Here is a 27570-nt window from a genome sequence, read left to right on the forward strand (position 1 = left end):
TAATTTCTGTGTGTGTCATCCTCTGCTGGACTCGGGGATTTCATAACCAGTCTTCTCCGTTGTCCCTTTTTTTTTTTCTTTTCTTCTCCCCCTACCCTTTCGGCGAGTCGGGACCCAATGTTTATTTATTCTCCCCCCAAACCTAGTCTTGTTTTTTAAACTCCGTTAAAATGCCTTTGACCTTCGCTTCCATGAACGTCAAAGGTCTCAATACGCCTCAGAAGCGATCATTACTATTTCGCTCCATTCGTGGCCTTAAAGCCGGCATTGTATTCCTACAGGAAACCCACTTTCGTACCTCCTCTCACCCGTCTCTTCAATCTAAACATTTCTCAAATGTGTTTTACTCCTCCAGCCCGACTAAACATAACGGAGTAGCTATACTAATCAACAATAAACTACCCTTTGTTCAAGACTCTGTCTTTATTGACACAGATGGCAGGTTCATTATTATAAATGGTAAATTGGGACATTTAGCATTGACTATAGCTAATATATATGCTCCTAACACAAACCAAATTTCCTTCTTCAACTAATTTTTTTCAACTCTAAATAAACAAAGGAAGGGTTGTCTCATTGTAGATGGGGACTTTGATGCTGTTTTCAATCCAAACCTAGATAAATCACACTCACCAAACCGTCCCCAAGCACATCAACTTAGTAAATCTCTTAATAAACATCTATGAGAATCGGGACTTTTCGACACTTGGCGTGCATTTAACCCCTCCTCTCGTGACTATACTTTTTTTTTCTCCCCCTCATCAAACCTATTCTAGAATTGATTTGTTTCTTTGTTGCACCCAACTTTCAGAACACTTAATTGATTCCTCTATCCTTCCCAATACATGGTCGGACCATTCTATTCTTACAATTGCTTTCAATCTCCTAGAAACACCTATGTCTAAACATCCTTGGCGCTTAAATGAAACACTTCTGAAAATACCTCAATTTCAAGAAAATATTGGATCTGCACTGGCTGATTATTTTTCTACTAATAAAGCAAGTTCCCCCTGTTCACCTTTAGTTTGGAAGCCCCGGTTATACACGGACGTATAATTAGCTATGCCTCCTATAGAAATAAGACTAATAAACGTCAATTTGCTCATTTGACTGAAGAAGTTCAAAGGTTAGAAACCTCCCACAAAAACAATCTTTCTTCTCACCTTTATAAAAAACTTACATCAGCTAAAAATTATCTTAACGCCCTTCTGGCGGAAAAAACGGAGAAATCCCTCCGCTGGCTTAATCAGCGTTTCCATGAAAAAAGTAATAAGGCGGACGCTCTACCAGCCAATAGATTAAAAACCCGGAAAGCTGAATCTGCCATTCAAGCCCTTAGGGATGACAACGGAGAATCTCAATATGACCCAGTTGCCATAAACACTATTTTTAAAACTTATTATAGCCACCTATATAACCTCTCAGGATCAGTGTCCAGATCCCAATATCGACCCTCAAACTGTAGATTACTTATCCTCATGTGATCTCCCCTGTATTGATCCACAAATGTCGGGAACACTTGGACTTCCCATTACAGAAGAGGAAACTTGTAATGCCCTGAAAACACAAAAACCATCTAAAGCACCTGGCCCGGATGTTCCCAATATCCTACTACAAAACGTTCCAAGCCTCTTTAATCCCATATGTTACATCCCTCTACAACCAGAGCTACCATCACGGTCATTCCCAAACCAGGTAAGGATCCGCTCCTCACCTCCAATTACCGACCCATTTCATTACTTAATGCAGATTTAAAAATCTTCGCTAAGATCCTCGCAAACAGGTTTAATCCCCTTCTACCCAACCTTATCCATCCGGACCAGGTGGGCTTTGTTCCGTCCAGGCAGGCACTTGATAATACTAGATGAACAGTGGACATTATTCACTAGATAAATAATGAACTTCCTTCTCTTTTGCTTGCTCTAGATGCGGAGAAAGCCTTTGATAGTGTTACCTGGTCATTTATGATGCACACGCTTACTACTTTTGGCCTCGGGGGTAAATTTCTACAAGCTATTAAATCCCTTTACTTTAACCCAACTGCATCTGTTCTTGCTGGGGGGATACTTTTGGATCCTTTTTCTATAACCAATGGCACCCGACAAGGCTGCCCCGTTATTGCACCTTATTTTTGCATTGATTATAGAACCGCTGGCTAGGAGAATATGGGCTAACCCTGACATATCTGGTGTAACTATTGGAAACTCTCAATACACTCTCTCTTTATTTGCTGATGATATTCTTCTTACTTTGACTAAGCCACTCACCTCTCTACCAAACTTATTTCGCGAAGTGTCCCTATATGGAGATCTGTCGGGCTACAAAGTCAATCAAACTAAATCTGAAGCTCTCCCTATTCATCTCCCGGGTGATCTGAAATGACTACTGCAATTGAATTTTAATTTCCATTGGAGAACAGACTCTTTGCGATATCTTGGGGTTAATATTACTAAAACATATGATTGCCTATATAAAGCGAACTACCCTCCTTTGTTTAAAACAATTGAACAGGATATTCTACAATGGAAAACTTATTTTATCTCATGGATTGGGCATATTAATGCAATAAAGATGAATGTTCTACCAAAATTGCTTTATTTGTTTCAGACTCTACCTGTGGCGATACCAACCCAAATCCTCAACGAACTCCAATCTTCATATTGTAAATTTATATGGAACTATAAAAGACCCCGTATATGCCGAGATATCTTAGCCAGACGATCATCAGATGGATGTCTAGGTTTGCCTCTTCTACTACACTACTATAAAGCTTTTCAGTTGAATCAGATGGTAGCCTGGCATGCTCCTAGTTTTACTAAACGATGGGTTGACCTCGAGAATGATTTAGTTGGTTTTGATTCACTCTCACATTTGCCTTGGTTACCTTGCAAATACAGACCGCGTACCGCCCTCTCCATACCAACGGTAGCTCTGACACTCTTCATATGGGATAATCTTAATAAAAACTCTCTCTCTCCACCTACCCATCTCCTCAGACCCCCATATGGAACAACCCTTCCTTCCCACCAGGCCTCTCATCTACCATGGCATCTGCCTGGTCCAGGGTGGGTATTACCCGCCTACGTCACATTATAGGACAATTCGCCCTCAATCGTTTAATGATATTCAGGAAAAGCACGGCATCCCCAACTCGTTACACTACCAATACCTACAAATTCGCCACTTTATCACCTCTTTATTTTCCAATACCTCACCTCGAAATCCTTCTCCTATAGAAAGATACTGCATTCACCGATCTACTGACAAGGGTACTATGGACCTTATTCAGAGGTGGCCGTATGGTCTACGACCGCATGGCCGCCTTGATGTTTGGCCAGTGCGCATGTGCACGAGGGAGCCGGCTCCCTCGTGCACATTTGTGAGACCCGCTACGACCGACAGCGCCGGTCGTAGCGGGTCTCTTTACGAAGGGGGCGAGCTGTCGATGTTGATTGACAGCTCGCCCCGTTTGGAAGGTGGGCCGGGGGGGTGGCAGCCCAAATGGAGGCGTTCCCATGGGAACACCTACCATTTGGGGGAGGCCCCACTGACATCACTAGTGATGTCAGTGGAGAGCTTCCGGCTCTGACAGAGCCAGCTCTCCGGGGCTTACGACAAGTGAGACCCTACCCTAGGGTCTCGTCGTAAGCCCCGATGGTCGCGATGTTCTCTGACCATCACGACCATCACCGGAGCGGTCGTTAGAGCTGTGGGTGTAAACCCACAGCCTAACGACCAAAACAGAGGCGGGCGGTCAGGATACAAGCGGCCGCCCAGTTTCTGAGCGACTGCTTGCATCCTCCGACCGCCTCTGAATGAGGCCCTATATCTTTTCTTTACCATTCTATATTGGCACCAGAATCCCCTTTACCCTCGACACACGAACTCGCATGGAAAGCAGATTTAGGACACCCATTGGGCAATGACACTTGGGAGGCAATACATCTCACCATTTCTAAATGTTCCATTAGTGTGGCAATCAAAGAAAACTCATATAAAGTTCTCACTAGATGTTCTTTAGTCCCAGTACGCCTCCATCATATGTATCCCAACACCTCTAACCTGTGTTGGAGGCAATGTGGTCATGTCAGCACATTTTTTCATATTTGGTGGTCATGTCCAAGGATAGTCCCATTCTGGAATATGTTTCGCTCACTCATATCATCTGCTGTTAACCTACCTTTCTCTCTTTCCCCCGCTAACATTTTACTCTGTGTCCTGGTTGATCAGGTTTCCAAAGTCGCTAACAAACTAATTCTCCAGATCTCCTGTGCAGCCAAATACCAATTGGCACGCAACTGGAAAAAAAAGCACTCCAACTGAATCAGAACTTTTAAATAGAATTTGGTTTGTATCTAAAATGGAGTATACTACCAGCCTATTGAATAACTCAGTGCATAAATTTCATTCAATATGGTCTCGCTGGTACTCTTCCCAAGCCATTCCTCTTCCAGGTCTTTCATGAACCACATCCCCTATTTCTGCTCCCGATGTTTTCATTTATCATTTTACATCGTGTTGTCCCGACTCGCTTACACACTCCCCCTTCCTCCTTATTAATTTCTATACTTTCCCTTCATCCCAAATATTCTCTGACTGAACTTATGGTTTTTACCACATCTTACCAATGTTTTTATGAATACTTAAGATAACATTTTTCTCAATTTCAAATTAGCTGAAGAATTTTTTCTATTATGATGTCACTGGTGCATTTTTTATATATGACTCTATATATTGTTATTGGATAATGTATCTATTATGACACCAAATTGTCCTGTTGTTTACCTCTAATAATTCTAATAAATGATTTAAAAAAAAAAATGTAAAGTACACAGACAACTATATAATCTTTAATGTAAAATATACATTGCCTTATACTGTATACAAGAACTAAAGTTTACATATGTAAGTACTGCATATATGTACAAATCCCTGTCTCTTGATAGAACTTGATGCAGCTGAGGGCAAGCTATCATCAACTGTTATCAGCCATTTTCAGGCTAAAATTTATACAATTTTCAAAAGAGTGGAAAAGTGGAGAAGTTGCCTATAGCAGCCAATCAGAATGAATGTACTTGATAAATACTAGGTAAAAGCTGCTTCCTGGTGGGTTGCAGGTGAAAATTTATCTCAGCACCAGCAGTCAGTGTTAGGCATGACAGGCTTTACCCTGATTGCAGGTCCCTTCACCTGGAACCTACCATAAAACTGTTCATAATTAAAGCCCTTCATATCATAATGGGGATTTAAGAAATGTTTGACATGGTAAATAGGATAAAGGCTATTTTTAAATGCATTAGTGTCTTTAGAAATGAGAAAGGAACATGTGGGGCAGACGCATGAAGATCTGGGAAGTGATAGAGTGCAGATTGATAACCAACCAGCCACTCAGTTCCTAACTGTTATGTTACAGGCTGTGTTTGAAAAATGACAGTTGGGAGCTGATTGGTTGGTCGTTTATCACTCTCCAATTTATCACTTCCCAGAGCTTCATACATCTGCCCCTATAAGTGAGTTATTTAGTCTACACTCACCCTTTAGGAGTGCTGTCCCTTCATCCATGAGCAAGTGGAAGTGCATTGCACTGTTTGCAATGATCCATGTGACAGTTTGATTCGTGATGCAAATGACATACCTCCCAGCCCCTCCCCCCTTTAAATTCAGCTCTGCAATCTCTCCTAACAGCAGTCGGCTGGCAGAGTGAGCTAGGTGGGTGCAGGAGAAGCAGGCCCAAGAGGAGATCCAGACCCGATAGCAAAGTTACTTACTGCAATTATGCCCATGGAAGCCATTTTGTGGGCGATCTTCACCCACTCTGGACTCCATGATTTTTTTGCAGTGTCAAGTTCATTGTCTGGTGGGCACAGAGCACCAAAAAATTGCTCTTATGGCAAGACCTAGCCCACAACGACAGCCCACTTTACTGGGGAGGTACCGTAATCTGGACTAGCCTCCCAGATATCCCATATTTTCCCATAAGGGTAGGTTGTCTGGGGGCAGGATAACTTGTGACCCTTTTCTTCATTGTGTGATGCCACAATTCACAATATTATGCCGTGGGGTGTGGGGCTGCAATTAATCAATTTACAGAGCCACGCCCCTCAAAAGTTTCCCACCTGGATCTCCCCTCCAAGCTCTCCCATTGAAGAGTGCAAAATAAAATCAGCAAATATTTAGAAACATTTTTTAATTTAGATGGCCCAAATGTGCTAGTAGATGCAACTGTAAAGTGATGTTTTTATGCTGATTTGTCCAATTCTGTCGCTGATAACAAGCCCAATAAATGTCACACAAAGTATCTGAACAGGTGTGCCCCTCAGCACAACCACAAACATCTCAGTTCTGTAATTAAGATATGGCTATAAATACAGTGAGCTCAGAGACCCTCGTTGGTTTTGTTTTCTGCTGCACATGCTATGTATACACAGGAGAGAGAGATTCAAGAACACGATTGTCTTGTGTAGTATGAAATCAATCTCTGGTTTAATGGTGGCAAAGTATATACATTTATAGCTTCTGGAGTACACATCTGCTTTCGATTACATTTAGTAAAAAACACAGGGCTGGGTAAAGATTTGGAATCGCATACCTTACCAAATATGTACATATGCTTTTCTGTGAATATATGATTGAGTCTGCACACGGAATTAACGCTTTCCTGCCCTATGCATTTACTTACAATGAATACGTGGCATACTTGAAAAGACTTTTAGGATACAAATGAATTCTATATTTCACATTTTCCTCCTTTTCAATTCAAATCTTACATACTATTGTTTTTTCTAATTTACCTAGCCATGACCCATCCCCTACGTATTTGGTCCCTACTTCACACAACAAGTTACCCCTAATGAGGTAGCTGCATGGGGCAGTGCCCATTCAAGACCATATAGGTGATTAGTCCCTATAGTCCTGAATCTTCCATTTCATCCATATCCTTGTAGAAGTCTTCTATTTTTGCCATACATTGTTCGCACAAGTCTCTGCAAAGCAATGGTTCTCTTGTCTTGCAGATTACACAGAAGTTCTGGACGTATTCATGTAGCAGGATCATAATTGTCTTTGATATTTCTTTAGATGCTTTAAACCTAGAACAGTAATCAAGTGTAAGTATTTTCCTTAGTAACCATACAACAAATCTAACAACAAAATAAATGATTACTACTAATGCAAATCCTTTAGCTATTAACATGAGGATACCTGAAAGCCAACCTCCTATCCCCTTGAACCAATTTGCTTGATTCAACCATGAAAACCATCCATTACTATCAATATCATACTCTGGATCATTAGGACTTCATCCCAACTTACTGGGGTTGGCACATATGGCATGGTTTTAGCTGAAATCGGGGAATGTGTACAAATCCAACAATCAGTGAGGTCAATACCTTGCATTAATCAATAGTGCATTTGCAAGAACTTGTTATCCCATATTTCATTAAGCTGTTCATGCAATTCTCTTTTAACTCTTACCAAGGATTGATTAGCTCCATTTGTACTATTAAAAGCATCATTACCCCTGTTTATCAATTCCTCAAAATTCATTGCTAAAATAAGTATAATAACCTTAGCAGAACATAGAATACATCCCCACAAGCCTCTATTAGGCTTGGGGCCTAAAAGCATATATTTATTCATTTTGCTCCAACTCCCCTTGTGTAAAGATTTTGCAATGGGAAGCGTGTATCCACGTAATTTTCTCTGCCACCTTCACCGCTGTAGGAGTTGTCAGGAGAACCTGGTAAGGACCCTCGTATCTGGGCTCAAGGACCTTCCTCAGATGTCTTTTGATGACTACCCAGTCTCCAGCTTATGAGAACTACAGTCTGCGTTGGGATCTGGAATAGATGAATACACTTGATGGTGGATTTGAGTTAGTTGTTTCTGCAACTGTATCATATAACCAGTCAGATCACCATGTAGATGTTGCAACTGCTGAGGAAAGTAACAACCAAGTTTGTATGGACTACCAAATGGTATCTCATATGGTGTCAGCTTAGTCTTTTTCAATGGGGTATTTCTTACAGAATGTAGAGCCATTGGAAGGCATTCTACCCAAGTTTTACTTGTTTCTGCCATTAATTTTTGTATCTTCAGTTTCAGGGTGCCATTTAGTCTCTCCACGCGCCCGGAACTTTGCGGGTGGTACGGCACGTGAAGGTCAGAGACTATCCCTAGGTCACTCATTATGTGTTGTGCAATTTCACCTGAGAAATGAGTACCTCTGTCATTTTCTATTGTCTCTGGTACCCCATATCTGCAAATGACTTCTTGGATTAGCTTTTTTGCTACTGTTTTAGCATTTACTGCCCTACAGGCTCAGGCCTCAGGCCAGTGACTGTAAAGATCGGTTGCCACGAGGACATAGACATACTCCGAGCAGGGAGGCAGTTGGATAAAATCTATTTGGATTCTCTGAAAAGGAATAAATGTCTGTGGGGTGCTTTTGAGTGGTAACTTGACAGCTTTGCCAGGGTTGTGAAGTGCACATACCACGCACCCGGACACAAGAGGGATTTGTGCCATCACTATGTAGAGGCTCCTGGGCAGGCAAGTGAGTCCTTTACATGACCATTCTCCTTGTATACACACAGCTCCTTGTTTCTGCCAGGCTTTCAACTCATCTGTAGAGGCCTGTTTTTGGAACTGTAAGAGAAGGTCCTAATTCACTTTAGGGGATTCTACAGCTGATGCTATAAGAGCAGCTGATTGTGGTGACTGTTGTAGGGGCTTAAGGGCTCATTGGCAGCAGTATCCGCACATGCATTTTCCTTTGCTTCTGGCGTCTGTTCCCTAGTGTGAGCTTTGACCTTTATTACTGAAAGTTGCCTGGGAACCTGAAAGGCCTCAAATAACTGTCTAATCAAGTTTGCATGTTTTATTGGTTTACCTGTAGACCCTAAAAAGTTCCTACTCTTCCAGATTGGACCGTAATCTTGAGCGATCCCATAGGCATAACTGAAATCAGTGTAGATGTTTACAGTCTGTCCCTCAGCATAAAGGCATGCAGCCTTTAATTCCTCTAATTCAGCCTCTTGGGCTGACATGGTAGGTGGTAAAGGTTCTTGAATGATTGGCTCATGTGCAGTAGTAACTGCATATCCCGTATGTGGGTGGCCATCTACATAATACCTTGAACCATCTACAAACAATTCTAATTGTGCATTAGGAATTGGCATGTCTAATACAGGAGAGATCTGTGCGATTTCCTGTTCCATAAGCTGAATACAATCATGCTCGCAGCATGTGTCTGAAGAAAAAAGATTGTGATTTTCAGTTTCCTTTCTGCTATCATTACTGTCACTGGCAGCACTACTATTAATTAGCATATCTGGTGCTGCTAGAGTGTCATTGTCTCCTGTTTCTAAACTTCCTCCTTTTCAATCTTTCGGAAGTAATGACGCTGGATTCAATACCATGCACCTGTGTATGTTTACATTACACAGGGTAAGTAAAGCTACTTCATATTTTGTGAGTCTAGCTGCAGATAAATGTTTAGTCTGTGCCTGATTGAGTATTTCTGTAACGGCATGTGGCACTTGCAATATTAATGAATGACCTAACACAATATCTGGTTTTGTCTAGTAAAATGGCTGCCGCAGCTACGCACCTGATACAGGTTGGGGCAGCTCTGATGACTGGATCTAGCTGTAGGGAATAGTAGGCCAAAGGCTTCTGCCTAACCCCATGTTCTTGTGTCAACACCCCTTGTGCGTGGCCCTGGACCTCATGACAGTATAGTGTAAAAGGTTTACTGTAATTGGGTAAAGCCAGGGCTGGAGCAGATATAATGTCTTTCTTTAACTCCTGATTCTGCTCATCTGTCAATTTAAGAGGGCCTTACTGCCTATCACCTTTTAGTGCTATGTGATAAGCCCTAAAAAGGCTCTTAACTGTTTCAGTGCCTGGGGTGGTTTTACATCTAGTATAATCTGTTTTCTCTCTTCCAGGATGTGCTTAGCCTGGTGGGTTATACAATGGCCTAGGAATTGTACCTTAGGCTGTGCAACTTGTATTTTGTCTTTTGACACCTTACATTGTGCTTCATGTAGGAATTTCAATAATGACATTGTCTCTTCTATGCACATTGTTTCACTATTGGTACATAGCAACAAATCGTCTACATACTGGATGAGCACTGTTTTTGGATCTATTGGTACCCATCCTTTTAATACCAGTGTCATAGCTTCTGAGAAGGCACTAGGTGAAGTGGCTCCTCCTTGTGGTAATCTTGTCCACGTGTATTGTTGACTTTTGTGAGTGAAGGCTAACATTAATTGATTTTCTTCCATCAGAGGGACTGAGAAAAAAGTGTTCACCAAGTCTATGACTGTGAAGTGTGTAGCAGAGGGAGGGATCTGGTTTAGCAGCGTATGTGGATTTGGCACAATAGGACTATCAATTACCATACGCTTGTTAACCTCCCTAAGATCATGAATTAGTCTGTAAGATACAGGTTCATTATCCTTAGATTGTTTCTTAATTGGATACAATGGAGTGTTCCATGGCGATCTGCAGGGTTTTAACACTCCTGCTTGTACATATTGTTGTATCTGTGTTTCTATTGCCTGTGTCTGGCCTTCGTTAAGGGGGTACTCTTTCATTTTCACAGGCGTTGCTGTAGGTTTCATTTTGATTGCTACTGGATCTACTGGTAGGAGTCCTACATCCATTTTTCCCTTTGCCCATACCCCTGATGGTACCCTTGCCTCAATTACAGACAATAAGGGTTCCTCCTTTTGTTCAGAGGGTAAACATGTCATTAGGGATTGTGCAGTGTCATAGGCCATAGTTTGCAACAATCATGCTGGTGTACTTAACATAGCTTCCCCATTTCTGTACACTATGCTAGCTTCCAGAGCTGCCAGTAGGTCAGCTCCAAATAAATTCACTGGTGAATCTTTTGAAATTAGAGACTGGGTTGTTAGCAGTACTCCTGAGTCTAATTCAATCTGTACAGGTTTGGTTTTAGGGAGGCTGATAACTTGGCCCCCCACTCCCACTAAATTAGTGGAGCCTGGTCCCTTATACTTGGGTTCAACTATATTTTCTTTTAAGAGACTTGTAGCAGCCCCAGAGTCTATGAGACAGTTTATCTTTTTATTTCCCAATTTAACAGGTATCATAATTTGTGGTCCTGTTGGGGAATTACATGTTAAGGGACAAATTAGACTCTGGGGGCCTGTTTCCTATTGCTGGCTAAGATTCACCAAAAGGTCTTGGGTCAGGAGTTTCTTTAACTTGGGACAATTCCTCTTAATGTGTCCCTGCTCCATGCAATTGAAACAAATTTTTTCATGTATTCTGATCTTTTAGATTGCTGACCACTAGGTCTGCCTGATGGCTTGGTGGTCTATAGCCCTGTTCCTTGTTACCCTTCTGATTTAAATTAGGGTAAGAACATGGGCTTGGTCATGGCATCTTTTTTCCTATTGTACTTTTCTTGCCTTTCCTTAGCATTATCTTCTATAGACCTAAGTATTTGACTAGGTCATTTAGAGGCATGGAGGAATATCTGGCCTACAGACCTTTAACTGTCGCATTAATTCAGGATTCATTCCAGCAAACAAAGTTAATTTCAGAATCCTTACATGAACAGGGTCTTGTGTGTTAAACCCCTGGTTTATATGCCTCTTAAGGAGTTGCTCATAATATTCCACCACAGATTGACCCTTAGTTTGGTTATCTTCTATAGCGGGCATATTAGCAGCCTCTCTCTGGGCCCAAACTCTGCAACTAGCTACACAACTAGCTACACATTCAGTCCCGCTTTCTGCTGTTGTCTGGCCTGCTATGTTTGGTGGATTAAAATCATTATCGCCATTTCCTGCTCTAGCCTGAGCTACTTCATTAGCTACATGTACTCCTGATGCTGTTTCAGTGAGATCATGCATATCTAACCATGTGGCATTATGAACACTTCTAATCCATTCCATATACCTGAGAAAACCCATAGGATTGTTTCTGGGGTCTGGTAAATCTTTTATGAACCCCATTGCTTCCACAGGAGTCCAAGGCTTATAGGAGGAGGTGGTACGTACTACATTACCATCATTGTCTCTTGACTGTGAGACTGAGACTGGAAATAATGGTCTAGTGTCATAAGGTGGTGGGGCAGTAGCCCTTTTAGGTTCTTCAGAGAAAGGGTCTCTTCTATTACTTCTTAGAACCTTACAAGTAGTACATTGTTTATCTTGCCAATAATGGCAGACTCCACAGTCACATCTCCAAGTATACTTAGCTGGATTTCTGATGTGATGCAATATTTGTTCTGGAGTCAATGGGTTTTTTGGTCTTAAATTATCAATCAATCCTAACCCACAGGTTGGACATTGTTCAGACCATAGGGCCTGACAATTTTTACATATTGTATCCCCTGGGACATTACAAAATCCACAAGCAAGACACAACCAATTTGGATATTTTTTTGATATATTGCCCTTCTAGGTGGTATGGGTCTAATTGGAGTGGTTCTGTTGACCCCTAGTGTGTCAATTAGTGACAAATGTTCCATCTGCATTTCAAGTGTGTCATCTGAACTGTCTGTTCCTAATTTACTACATCTTTCAATCCAGTTATCTACCTCATCTTCTATACCGTTTCCTTATCTGCGATCTATGCTCCCTTCTTTAATCAGAGAGGTTTTTAGAAACAAACCAATACTCACCTAATCCTGCCTTTTTAAACACCTTCACAAAACTGTTGCCCTTTGTATAACCATATAGTTTCTTTATCACCTGCAGGGCAGCGCCCTGAGGCACTGACTTACTGTCAGTATTTCCCATTTGTTAAAACTGTCCCTCGTTCTAATAAGTTTATAGTCAAAATCCCTTGTGACCTATATCTGTGGAACCTACTGGTCCCTAAGTATCCTGACTATATGTCTAATTTATGGACTTCCTTATTGTGAAGGGTCTATTGGCTAATTGGTGCAGTTAACTGAATATTATTCCCTCTAATTTATCTGGTTACTGTTAATTTTTATTAGGGTCTATCTCTTTGTTCTTTTGATAACTAGATATAGCAATAGACTGTTCTAAAAATTTCTGGTCCCTCTTGTCAAAACCCAGTGGGTGTTGACTGCAGATCTAATGGACTTTCTTTGGATTCGTCTCTATCATAACCTAACCCACTCAATGATAAATCTATAGGATATACTAATGGTACTCTAACTACACATTTCTAAATGGGTTAAATACATTTTCATAGACGTACAAGACAAACAAGACACTTCCTTGACCTGGTATGCCTCATATGGGTCATAGATAGGAACTGCAAAAAAGATAAGCATTGAGGCACCTACCTTTATACAACAGGACTTCAATCACCTGACATTACAGCACGTCCTTTCTCCCAAAGCATGCAGACCTGAGAATTGCCCCAGCATGATCCAGTGTACACCGCGCAATCATGCCAAGGTTCTGCACACTCTGAGGATGAACCACCGACAATGTTCAAACATACAAATTCACACAGATAAAATATCTCTCATACATCAGTCAGGCCTAACATAAAACAACAAATGACAGATTGGTTAGTACATTTCAGTAAAATAATAAAAAAGAGCAGTGAGGGTGTCTACAAATACCCAGTGTGATCCCAGTACAGAACTACGTGTGATAAAAGGCAGAGGAATCAGAACGGAGTACAAAAATACTCACCACCCGGGATTGGTATTCTGATGTCTCTCCTCTCAGACACGCTTGTTGTCCATCCAGTGATCAGCTTGCTGGATATCTCGGTGAAACCTTTAGTTGTCAGTTCTGTATTTAAGCTATGGCTATAAATACAGTGAGCTCAGACACCCTCGTTGCTTTTGTTTGCTGCAGCACATGCTATGTATACACAGGAGAGAGATTCAAGAACACAACTGTCTTGTGTAGTATGAAATCAATCTCTGGTTTAACGGCGGCAAAGTACATACATGTATAGCTTCTGGAGTACACATCTGCTTTCGATTACATTTAGAAAAAAACCATAAGGCTGGGTAAAGACTTGGAATCGCATACCTTACCATATATGTACATATGCTTTTCTGTGAATATATGTCTGAGTCTGCACACGGAATTAACTCTTTCCTGCCCTATGCATTTACTTACAATGCATACGTGGCATACTTGAAAAGACTTTTAGGATACAAAATGAATTCTATACTTCCACACATCCCTAAAAAGCTTTCCACACTTTTATCAAATTTTAGTAATCTTACATCATGGAGGAACAATTGTTCTGATCTGCTCCACAAAACTTTGTGCTCTGGTGCACAAAGTTTACTACTACCCGTGACCTGAGCAAACTCCCAGTACAATCTTGCTCCATAGAAAATTAGAAAGAGGTGCGCTGAAGAACCAAAGCTGAGTTAGTACTACACAAAGACATTTTGCTTTCTGTAAATGAACTCCACAATATGTGCATGAATGTTCATCCTACAAATCTGCAGCAACTGTATGATGCTATCATGTCAACAACTCAACATGGACTAGAATCTCCAAGGAATGTTTCCAGCACCTTGTAAAATCCATGTCACAAAGAACCCAAGCTATTCTGTATTTGTTTCTCTTAAGGAACTCTATTTAACGTTAAATTAGTCCATAAGGATGATTATTCCCCTCTCCTTCAAAAAAAAAAAAAGAGACTCCTCTATGGTTCATACAGTGTCTCACAGGGCCTAAATGTGCCCTGTGCCAGCTTCACCCCCTTTGTGCATGATGTTGGTTATAGGTGGCGGGGCCAGCCAGCACCCAAAAGCGCAGCAGTGCAATGAGCCTCTAGAAGACGATCCCTGCAGCTGTATACATAGAAGGGTGCATGCCTTAAGCATCCAAAGAACGCTACGGATGGCACTGCTGCAACGTTACTGGCTGCAGAGTGCCATTCCAGGCCATAGAGCCCTGTAATCTGTGTGGCGGCATCGGTCACACACCCCTAATTATGGCCCTGGATTCATGCTATCTATGCGGTACATATCCACATATTATATATGTGAAGCTTTGTAGAACAAATAGTGGCAAAGTGAAGGGTTTACTTCCAACTTGAAGGTGGTTGTTGTACGCTGCTGGCATCTATAAAGCGTCTGGGATGGGTTACCCAGGCATGCTGAAAATGTAGGAAATGCTGAAAATGGAAGAGAAAGGGAGATGCTGATGCTGTTACACCGTAGTGGTTGCCCTGCCACAGTGTTGCATGACAGCAATGGATCCTCATTATAGTGTTCTGCGATGGGATCGGTATGATGATATCCTGCCAGACGTCAGCCCGGCGAATGTAGTACCGATGCCGGAAGCTCGACAGGACTAGATCCCGACATGGTAAGTATCTAATCAATCTGTAACCTTTTCCCCCTAACCCTCCTTTAGGGGTGCCTAGCCCTAACCTCCCCCCCAAGTGCCTAACCCTAGCCTCCCCCCAGGGGTGCCTAAACCTAACCCCCATCCCCGCACCCAAACCTAGCCCTCCCAGGGGGGTGCCTAAACCTAACCTCCCCCCCAGGAGCCCCTAAACTAACCCTCCTCCGCAGCGGTCTGCTGCAGCCGCCCGGCTTAGCTTCATTCAGTATGCCGGACATTGGTCTCACAGCGTAGGGCTAATGATAGGCATCGGGATTTTGACGCCTATCATTAGTACCTTGCCGGGATATGGCAGTCGGGAAGCCGGTGGTCAGCATTACGACCGTTGGCTTCCTGACTGCATAATGCTGCGATTTCCTGGTCAGAACATCAGCAATAATATCCACCAGTCATAAAATCTCATTATGGACACTAATTGCTCTGTATTGTACCACAGCAGTGCAATTATACCTGAATGTTTCTAAATTCATTCATTAACAGTTATATCTAAAAACAAACAAAAACAAACTGAAATTAATGTTATAAAATGCAATAGTGACAGGTGGAACCTTATTTGAAAACAAATGGCCTGAAACAATTTACTTCCCATTTCACAACAGTAATAACTTACAGTAACATTAGTATTATAGCAACACACGCACGCACGCACCATACAGTAGATAACATTTACTAAATAAAAAAACATTCTAAAAGTCTGAATAAGTCTGGATAAAAGATTAACGCTGTGGGTCTGATTTAGAGATGGACGCTGCGATTACACAAGCAGCAAGTCTGCAAATCTATGGTAATGTCAGAGCACCAGGGATTTGTACAGAGTTGCATACCGGCTGCATCTCTAATCCACTGCTTGTGTACAAAGATGAACCATTGGTCGCACATAGGTCGTCCTATAGCTGCTCAGAATGTCAGCTGCCAGAGCTTCGGCAACTGCGTGCACAGACGCAGTCCTAGATTGAGACACGCCCATGCAACGGCTGCAACATGACTTTGGGGTCTAGTTACTAAGCAGTGTTAGGAGACTGAGTGAAAAGTGATAAGTCTGTGATAAGGTGCCAGCCAATCAGCTCCCAACTGTCATCTCACAGGCTGTTTCAATAATTACTGTTGGGAGCTGATTGGCTGGCACCTTATCACAGACTTATCACTTTTCACTCTGTCTCCTAACACTGCTTAGTAACTAGACCCCTTTGACTCACAACCCCCCTCCCTTACCTCCCACAAATGGTCAATGACTGTCAATCACTCTGCATCCAAATCATCCCTGTGATTGCTGTTGGTAATCCAAGTTGGCGTGTGTGTAGTGTGACTCTGGCACATGCTCAGTACAAAAATAAATCGCTCAACTCTGCAAACATCGACACTACATCCACTTGAAGCCATATATAATAATAACATAGCACCTTGAGATGTTTTGTTTTTGATATTTTCCCAGTGGTTGAAAATAAAACAAAAGTTCACATACAGCAATGAAATGTTCCATTAATCCATAACACATGTGAATATAAAAGACCAGGCAAGTTTCTCAACTTGAGAATTGAGGTTTTCATGGATAGAGCTCCTGAAATATAAGAAATTCCTTGTGACTCCTCAAAACTGCAAATACATATTTTAAGATATTGGGACATATTTTCCAATTATTGGGTTTTAAACCCAATGATTCTTTTCTTTAAATTATTTACCTCCCAAATGTATTAAAAAAAACACATGCATGGACAAGGGCTCCGAAACACCTTTGTAAGAACAGATATGGATCATCTTGTGGTCTATCATTTTGTTGGCTTCAGTTTTATATGCTTATGCCCTTATTTGAAAGCACTTGCTGTGTACCAACATTACCGTCAGTAGGCCCAGATATGAGGCATTATAGGATATTGTACACTTTCTCATATGTTCTTGGCTGAAAGCAGCCACTGAGGGACATGTCATCAAGTAATTACATCCTGAACCACCAGATTATATATCCGGGCAATGGTGGCATAATATGCAGGAAATGCCGGTAAATGGGGATGATATTGCAGTAGCTCTTTTATCAGATAACTTTCATTTTAGGGGTATTGGTCCTTTAATGATAAAGTTAAGTTAAAACCACAGTATTCAAAAGTTATTCAATATAACTATTCCGATCACAATGTTTTATACCACTAGATTACAAACATAGGAAGTTACTTAGATTATTTTCTTTTGCAGCCAATAAAGCATCAGATATCCTACAAGAGGCTCGAGTTATGATGATCCCTAATAAAGTCTGCAATAGCCGCACATGGTACAATGGTGCAGTAGGAATACACAACATATGTGGAGGGTATGAGCGTGGAGGCATTGACAGCTGCCAGGTAATAATTATGTACAATTAATATTGGGCAAGGTTGGTTTCCCTACTTTACAGCTCTAGGGTTTGTGATGAAGATAAATTTGGATAACAGGTACTTCAGAGGATGCGCTACCCATTTAATTGATAAAAATACTAGTTACAAATTTTGTCATCAGGTTTCTGCATACGGGATCGCAGATGTAGGCAGATACATGTCCTGAAAATAGTCATAACATACCCGTGCTTTTGCAGCTACTCCGTTACTTCCAGGGCCGGCTCCAGGGTTCTGAGCACCCTGTGCCGGCTCTTGAGAGAGCACCCTAACCTCGAATTTGGGGGCGTGGCCTAATTACCATAGGCCACGCCACTGTGTGACGTTATTTGGAGGTGTGACCGCATGGCACGCCTCCAAATAACGTCAGGCTGGGGGTAAAGCCCAGCACTCCGTCACTGGCTGGGCTTCCCCCAGCCCTCTCCTGTCAGTGAATGGTTGCCGCGTGCATGCGCTTCGTCGGTGGGGGACCCCAGCCTCCCGACTTGACCACCCGCGAGCCACTTCGGCCCGCGGGTGGAACAGCGCAACACTACTATCCCGCTGAAATCGGGATGCTGGGGAGGGGTTACTTCCCACAAAGCAATCTCAGTCTGTCAATCACTTGCAAATAAACCCTCACTACAACCGTAGTCACATTTGATCCCAATTCAATCTTCGCACCAGTGCATTGTGGCTAATGGCCTGATTTACGCAAAGCCGGTATTTTCGCAGAATGAGCGATTGTTTGCAAATGTGCATACGTGAAAGCCACACTGTGCATGCGCAGCTATTGCATTGCGATTACTCTCGTACAAAGGAACCATTCCAAAAGTGAGTGACAGGTAGTCAGCATTCGGGGGTGGTAACAGGGGGGTGGTTAGAAAAATACAAACATGTCGAACCATTTAATCACCATTTCAATTAGCCATTGCCATCTTCTTCACAGCATGAGAGCTCTCTGCGTGTCAGGAGAGCTGCAGTGTTTGCGGCTGGTCAGACTTGACTTAAAAGCTGCATGACTGCCCGATGTGCATCGATGGTACTGATGTTTATGCTGTTACATGTCATAATTAGCATATATTAGCAACTGCAATCCGTGAGAGAATGCAGTTGCGATTGCATTAGCGTAAATCTCAGAATCAGGACCAAAGAAATATGTGCAGTTGGGCTGCTTAAGTAATCGGCATTGCAGACATATCTGAGCGAGGCCCAAAGTTACCAAGTATTTCTATTGATTATTATATTTCATTTTCCATGTAGGGTGACAGTGGAGGACCATTAATGTGCAAACAACCAAGCTCTAAAGTCTACACAGTGGTTGGAATAACAAGCTGGGGAACTGGCTGTGGACAAGCAAGAAAACCAGGTGTCTACACTTCCACTCAACACTATCTGGACTTGCACAGAAGCTATGATGTCCAATTTTACAGCCTCCAATGCCAGAAGCTTCTTAACATCAAGGAATTTATTTACTAAAAAGTAGCCTTGAAATGCCAAGACATAGGATCTCATTCAGAGTCGGTCGAAGTGGCCGCACGGTCGTACGCCAACGATGTTCGCTATACTGCGCATGCGTAAAGTTCGCAATGCGCGTGCGCAAACTAGCCGCTACGATCAGAAATTTCTCTCTCCTTGAACACAGCCAGGTCGGTAGTTTGAGTGACAGATTGAGGCGTTTGTGGGTGATAACAGGGGAAGGTGCTTGAAAACGGGGAAGTGGAGATCCGAACGCAGGCGTGCCTAATTATGCGAACGGCGTTTTATGGGAGTGCATAATTAACAAAGTAGCGTCATGGCACATGTGACATGGGAGGTTTTTACACTGACATGATTGTAGAGGTTAAGAGAGGGTATGGTCAACCTTAAGCTCTACGACCAGTTCCGATGGTTCCCGATGGTATCAATTAATCCTTATATGCCCGGAGATGACGTGCAATGCGTACGAGAAGGGGGCGTATTTTTTTTTTATTCCGGCCGCTTCCTCCCCTTGGTCGGCCAGCTACCGATCCGAACTTAGGGACGCAACTTGCGAGGGAATCATTTGCATATCCGGCCCCTTTTCCCGTACGACCGTGCGGTCGCTTCGACCGCCTCTGAATGAGGTCCATAATTCTGCAGGCATTAACTGCAGGCAGTGTTCAAAAAGCTGCTGTTAAGTAAACAAATGCCCAAACAGTTACTTATAAGACAGTTCAATCTGTCTTATAAGTAAAGTAAGTAAGTATTCAAAACCATGCGAAAAGAGCAACCTGTGAAGTCGGAACAGGTGGCTTTTCGCGGCTAATTGAATACGGGCCCAAGTTGCTGTACTGCTGAGTCAGACGGAAGTTCAAAAACGGATGCATCAGCAGACTGGCCTTGTGTTCCTAAATGCAAGTGCAGACTGCTCCATGCATGCGCATCTTGACAGAGGATACATGAGTGGGTGGTTCATACGTGCATAGGTGGATCTCTGTCCGTGAGATGGGAGTTACTTGCCGGCGACTGGCAGCTACCATGAAACAAATGGAAAAGATCGTCTTGTGGTAGTGTTATGGGAGTGTTGTGGGCATGTTGCCACACATCGTTGACATCTCAATCAGATCTCCACTTGCAGTTGAGTGGGTGTAACTGGGCGTTTGCCCATAGGCCAAGTTTTTTGAAGGCGTGTAATTGTGGACATTGATGAGTGTAAACAATGCAGAGATATAGGGCTGGTGCAAATGTGCACTGATAGCTACAGTAGATGACGGCTGATTTCATAAGCTGAAGGAAAGGGGCAGTGTGATGGCATGCCTGCGACCAACTCTGTATGCGGTTGAAGACCTGCATTTTTGCAGAGCATAAATGCGGCAGCATCTGTAGCTGATTTACATGCAACTCTGAACCAGGCCCCTAGGGGGTATATTTATTAAAATTAGAGTTTTTAGAAGTGGAGATGTTGCCCATAGCAACCAGATTCTAGCTATTATCTTCTAGAAGGTGCTAGTTAAATGTTAAGTAGAATTCTATTGGTTGCTATGGGCAACATCTCCATTTCTAAAAGCTCTCACTTTAGGAAATATACCCCTAGTGTCCAAACCACAGTCAAAACAGATATAAGTAAGTTTGTCTCCCATACAAGCGGTCTGTCAGTCTGTGGGATTGTTATTGGCATTCCATACTTCACTAGAATGGTAGAATCAAATTTGGAGATTGTTATTCATATACGCATGGTTGTGATGGTGTCTAATAGTTCATGGAAGATATGGAATAATGTAAGTAAAGAGCCATAACCATATCTCCCAACATGACACTCTCCACAAGCATAGGCGAAACTAGAGATCTGGTAATGGGTGGTCCCAGTTTTAGCACCATGTCAGATATTGGAAAAAAAACACCAGAGGCGTCCTTCCCCATGGTGTCAAAAGGCGCAGGGATGTATGTTGTGCGCGCAGCATAGCCGGCTCCCTCACACTGACTGTCAGGAGGCGAGTGCTACATTTAATGCTACAGTGCAGCACCCGGCTCCTGTCACCTTGGTGTCACCCCTAGGCTGGTTTTTGGGACTCCAGTCAGTTTGAAAAGCTTTTCTTACCTATATGGTGGTTTCTCTGCAACGGGAAACCTCTGAGGAATTTGAGCCTCACTGGGCTGCGTCTTCAGCCGGTATTCGCTATTCATGTAGGAGATCACATTGTCTGGAAGATGCCTGTTTAGGTAGAAATATAACCCATGTCATCATCATAACCAGATAATATATACTGTAGTAACAGAAGCTTTTGTGCAGGAAAAATTTGAATTTCTCTGATCAAACTTCTGTGTCTCTCCACGATCCCGTGTTACTCCAGACCGCCCAATGTCTCCATCCCCAGGCCCATCTGTGGTTCTCCAGGCCTCCATGTCTCTCTGTCTCCAGGCCCCAACCCCAGTGTGTGTCTCTCTGCCCCAGTGTGTCTCTAAGCCCCATTTCCCCGACCCCAGTGTGCGTCTCTCAGCCCCATTCCCCCGCCACAGTGTGCGTCAGCATCATTCCCCAGCCTGTGTCACCCCAGCCCTGTGTTAACTCCAACCCACCCCAGCCCTTTGCAGTCAGCTCCAACCTCTCCCCCAATCCCCTGTGCAGTCAGCTCCAATTCCCCACAGCCCTGTGCAGTCAGCTCCAACCATACTCCCCAGCCCACTGTGCAGTAAGCTCCAATCCCCCCTCGATCCTCAGCCCTGTGCAGTTATCTCCAACCAGGGCAGCCATCAGGGGGGACTGTTGGGACTGGAATTCCATGCCTGAACAGTCGGGGGGCCTGTCCGGCATCTGCTACTGCCCTCGCACCTGCCTGCCACTACCCCCCTGCAGTGAAAGGTCCAGAGGGGGGGTTCTGGCCGCTCCTACCTGCAGCCACCCATGCAAGTGCCCACCAGTATCCCCCCCACTGCACAATACAGTGAGTGAGTGACTCGTTGTGAGTCACTTCTCACCCAGCCCCAGCTGCGCCTCCCTCCCGCATTAGCCGATGTGCCCACTATCTTGCCCCCAATAGTTTTTTTTTTTTTACACTGAAGCAAGCGCAGCATGACATCATGACATCACGTCACGTTGCTAAATGAAAGAGAGGAGCCGCGACAGGTGGGTAGTGTAAGGAGCCGGCATCCGGAGCATAGAGGCTGAGACAGAAGGAGCGAAATAGGTAAGTTAAGTGTACGTGTGTGTCTTTGTCTGTGTCCTTTCTCCCAGACATGGGCCAGGCCATTTTGATGGCAATGGATACAGACAATGTATACAGTTGATGGGACTGAGGGAGAAGGGGTGTCAGTCTGGGGCCCCATCATTTCTGATGGCAGCCCTGGCTCCAACCTTCCTCCCCAGCCCCCTGTGCAGTCAGCTCCAATCCCCCCTCTTACTGTGCACAGCTCCAACAATCCCCCCTCATCACTGTGCATAGCTCCAACAATCTGCCCCTCCCCCCTCAACACTGTGCACAGCTCCAATACCCCCTCCCCCTTTAGCACTATGCACAGTTGCAATCCCCTTCCACCCCCCTCCCTGCAGTCGCCGTCAGCATTTAGCTGCTGCTCATCTGTTTTGTTGCTTGTGTGAAGATCAGCAGCTCCCCCGGTGGCCTTTTTTTTTTTTTAAATGAAATGGGCTAATGGGTGGTCCTGCGCACCCCCAGACCACCCCCCAGTTTCGCCTATGTCCACAAGGGACACAGGGCCTGATTCAGACCCGCTCGCTAGATGCATTCGCACGCAGCCGCTCTGCTGCTGTGAGAGTCTATAATAATTTATGGTGTTTATTTAAAACATACTGTATGATTCATCAGAAAAAGCCATTTTCCTTTACACAAATATCATGAGATTGAAGCACATTACGGTATACTGAACAAGCAGCTGAAGGAGAGCAGCAGCTGAATGATCCCAGAATAGGATACTAAGTCTGGACACTGAAAAAAAGACAAACTGAAGATGCATTGACACATCCTATGTACTTGTTAAACCAATCATATGTATTCTTTTCTGTCAAACCATTTTTGGCAAATGTTTGTGACAGCAGTTTTCTGAACTTATAAAAGACGTGCTAAAAGGGGATGTACCTCTGAGAGCTAAGTGGAATTCATCACAAGTGTGTAGAGTTTCCTTATCTTCCCAGCCGACTGTAAGGAAAATTAATAAAATAGGAGCAGCGTTTCTCATACCATGATCCAGGGGTAGGAAGCCACGTCACCCCAACATTTCTGGGGGCTCGTCCGGGATTGTGTTTTCCACACACCTGGCATGATGCTACGTATGCTGTAGCTGCTGCATTAAAGACTGGTGCTATCCAGTGCTGGAGCACCGTGTTTACCATGGCCTCCTTTGAATTATGCACTGGACTGTGGGCCAGCTGGGTCATGAGGGTATATAAGGTCCTTGGGAGGCACCACCTGGTGGCTTTAGCCCAATGCATATTAACACAGGTGGCTCCCTCTTTCTCCCAGCCTCTTTTCGCCTTGAATGGCTTGTTCTTGAAACTGGTGTAAAGCCTGTATGTCCAAGGGGTGGTCTTTCTTTGTGTCTGTTTCTATACCATAGAGGGCTGGGATAGCTAACAGGGCAACTTGATTAGCCGCAGCATCTGCTTTGGCATTCCCCTTGGCCTCAGCTGTTTTCTCCTTGGTGTGTGCTTGCACCTTTAAAATGGCTACTCTACTTGGAAGCTGTAAAGCTGCAAACAACAATCTAATGAGCTCAGCATGCTTAATGGTTTTACCAGCCAAGCCCATAAAATCCCTACTCTTTCAAATAGGCCTGAAATCATGGGCCACACCCCAGGCGTACCTGGAGTCAGTGTAAATGTTTGCTGTCTGATTTTCAGCCATTATACATGCCTCAGTGAGTGCCCTCAACTCTGCTTCCTGTGCTGAGCAGGAAGGTGGGAGTGGTTGCTGAATCAATACCTCATCTAAGGTGGTGACTGCATACCCTGTTCTTGAGGACCCTTCATGATAATATTTAGGGCCATCTACAAACAACTCCCAGTCTGGATTAGATAAGGGAATATCTGTTACATTTTCTAGTTCCTTCATTTCCATAAGTTCAAGACAATCATGGTCAGAAAAATTTTGATTTGTATTTTTATGTGACTGTATTTGCAGTACATTATCCCCCTCATCATCCTCACTGTTGTGTTCCTTATTGCCATTACCTGGTATGTTATCAACAGGTGTATGTATGCCTCCCTCACTATTCCCCTCTTTTGAATCCTGCGTTGGAAGCAATGTAGCAAGATTCAACACCATGCACCTCTTAATGGTCACATTGGTAGGGCTTAGTAGGGCTACCTCATACTTAATTAACCTGGCTGCAGAAAGATTATTAGTTCTGGCCTGGTTAAGTATTTCTGTTACTGAGTGGGGAACCTGTATGATCAATGAGTGGTCCAGCACTAAATCTGTTGCCTTGTCTTTAAGCATAGCTGCAGCTGCTACTGCTCTTATACAAGAGGGTATTCCTTTGATTATACTATCAAGCTGCAATTAATAATATGCCAGGGGCCGTTGTTTACCACCATGTTCCTGCACTAATAGCCCTTCAGCATGTCCTTGTGTTTCATGACAGAATAACATAAAAGGCCTGTCATATCTGGGTAATCCTAGTGCTGGTGCTTGGGTAACTGCAGTTTTTATCTGCATAAAAGCTTTCTTCTGTTCTGATGTTAATATTACTGTTTTGTCTTTTGTATCTGTTAACGCATCATAGAGGGGCTGCATTATGAGGGATGCGTTGACAATCCATTCCATCAATACTCTATTAGAACTAGAAATGCTGTGAGTTGCCTGGTGGTAGTGGGCTCTGGCACTTTCTGTATAGCTGATATCCTATCTTGTGTCAAATGTCTTGTACCTTGAAAAATACAAATGTCCTAAAAAGGTAACTTGTGCTTGAGCTGTTTGCAATTTTTCTTTTGACACTCTGCAATGTTGTTCACACAGAAAAATAAGTAATGATTTGGTTTCACTTTGACACTGTCCCTCTATATCTGCACACAGGAGCAAATCATCCACATACTGCAACAACTGGGTGGTCTCAAACTGTGGTCCCCACCCTTGCAGAATGATGGACATTGCCTCTGTAAATGCAGATGGAGAGTTTGCCCCTCCTTAGGGTTTTCTAGTCCAGCAATACTGTTTGCCCATACTTGTAAAAGCTAAATAAAGCTGACACTCTGAAGTAAGAGGTACAGAAAAAAATAAGTAAATAAATAAATAAATAAGCCAAGTCTATTACTGTGAAATGAGTTGCTGTTGCTGGCATTTGGTTTAATAAGGTGTGTGGATTAGGCACTATAGGTACGTCCACCACCAACCATTTGTTTACCTCTCTTAAATCATACACCATCCGCTATTCCTATTTACCATCTGCCCCCACCTTCCTTTTTACCAGAAATAAAGGGGTGCTCCATGGGGACCTACATTCTCTTATAACCCCTGTTTTCTGATATGCAGCAATCTGCTGCTGTAGGTCCTTTCCCTGATCTCTGGTCAATGGGTATTATTTAATCTTTACTGGCACTACACCTGGTTTTAAGGTGAGTGTAACAGGTTGTACAGTAATCCCACATCTGTTTTACCTTTAGACCATAATTTTTTTTAGGGACTTCTGAAAGCCAGTCAGGGATCATCACTTATATCTGTGTCTGTTGTTGCAGCAAATATATTGCTGCTGCTAGCTGACATTGAAGATCCTGCCCTGTACTTCCTTTCATTACCATCCCTGTACTCAATGGTAGCTTGTAATTTATTAAGGATATCTGCTCCTAACAAATTAACTGGACAGGATGTGGAGGTCAGGAATTCTACAGGGACTTTAATTTTTTTTTTCTCTTCTGACCCCACTGCAACTTTTATGGGCTTTACTAACATGTAAGTATACGGTATGTCCTGTTAGTCCTGTTCCAGGAATTGTCTGATTTGTTACATATTTCTTGGGAACATCTTCTGCCCTTAAAATGGTACGGCTTGCGCCAGTGTCTATTATACAGTCAATTTGTTTCCCCCCCAGGTAGTGTCAATTGTATTATTCCCTTGGGATCTGAGGTATTAATAATGGATTGTGGGGGACCTGACACTGGACAGCCTATTTCCTATTGGCTATGTGCTGTTTGAACCCTTACTCCAAATTGCTCCCTTTTCTCTGCCCATTCCTTATATTTCTGACAATCCCTTTTCATGTGCCCTGCTTTATGACAGAAGAAACATAACCCTTTCCTTTTTGCTTCTTCTGGAGATACTTTCCTATTATCTCTGGTCTGTCTAGGGTCTATACTGAATTTGGGTTCTTACTCTTATCATAACTGCTGCATTCTGGGGATTTGGTTCAAACACCTCCTGTGTAGTTACAGGATAAGCCTCTACAGATGTGTTTTGGTATGGGGGTGGACCTGTCCCTTTCTGAAAATACATCTGTTCACCCCCACAGTGTTCACAGCCACAAGGTTCATCATTATTGCCTATGGCTTGCTTCTTGCACACCTGTGTCCTGTGTCTGTTTTATTAAACATTCAAGGCATTAAGGTGCCTGACCATCCTAGGGCTGAAATTTCCTCCTGCATAAGGCAGTGGATGAGCTGGTGGTGTAACTGGTGATAAGTGTGGAGGTGATGGATAATGAGGTGATCTGGTTAAGCCTTGTTGATCACAGGGTTCCCCTGGCCAGGGCACTTGATTCCCACAAAATGGACAATTAGTGTTAGCATTAGGTACACATTTACCAGATCCTGGGCATTTCCTGCCATCTCTTACTGGTGTGGTAAATGGAGCCAAACTTGGGTATTTTGGGCTTAAATCAGGGGCTGTTAGTGATGCCTGTTGATTTACAAAAGGGATCACTGGGACAGGCCTCACAGTATTTGGACCACAATCTTCCATAAACTCAGTGTCTTGTGGTACCTCCTGTTCTTTATGTATTTCTTTGGCTACCTTTAACCAAGCCTGTACTTGCTTGCCTACTTTCTTACACTCTATCCAAGCCTTGTTTTCTTTTGCAAAGGTTTCCCATCTTACAGGATCCAGGGAACCCACACTGGGCATCCCTGCTTTCTGTAATATCTTTTGAATATCTTTATGTGCACTTTTCCCCTCCCTGGATTCGACTAGATCCGCAGGAGCACATGGTAATTCTTTTACCATGCCTGTACTGCCCTGAGCCCCTATTATGGGTTACCGCTCCTAGTTTTTCCTGAATCCCCTGAGGAATCTTTATTTTATTCAAAAGAACATTCACTTATTCCTGCGTTCCCACTGGGTAACTATACAACAAAACCTGTCTTATCAGCTTCAAATATCTATCAGCTGGCAACCCCCTAATAACTGGACAAGCTACTACTGAACTATCCCTGCACAAATTACTTGGTAGCTAATTTATTAGTCCAGCCCAGTCTTTAT

The 27570-nt window shown here is 43.2% G+C and overlaps 1 pseudogene; it reads right to left on the reverse strand.

Annotated features, from left to right (window-relative positions):
- Positions 1-27570, reverse strand: part of LOC148529130 (transmembrane protein 209-like) — a 438870-nt pseudogene that overhangs the window by 197516 nt on the left and 213784 nt on the right.

This window comes from Taudactylus pleione, unplaced genomic scaffold, assembly GCF_031769625.1.
Source record: "Taudactylus pleione unplaced genomic scaffold, aTauple2 ptg000086l, whole genome shotgun sequence".
NCBI classification, from domain to species: domain Eukaryota; kingdom Metazoa; phylum Chordata; class Amphibia; order Anura; family Myobatrachidae; genus Taudactylus; species Taudactylus pleione.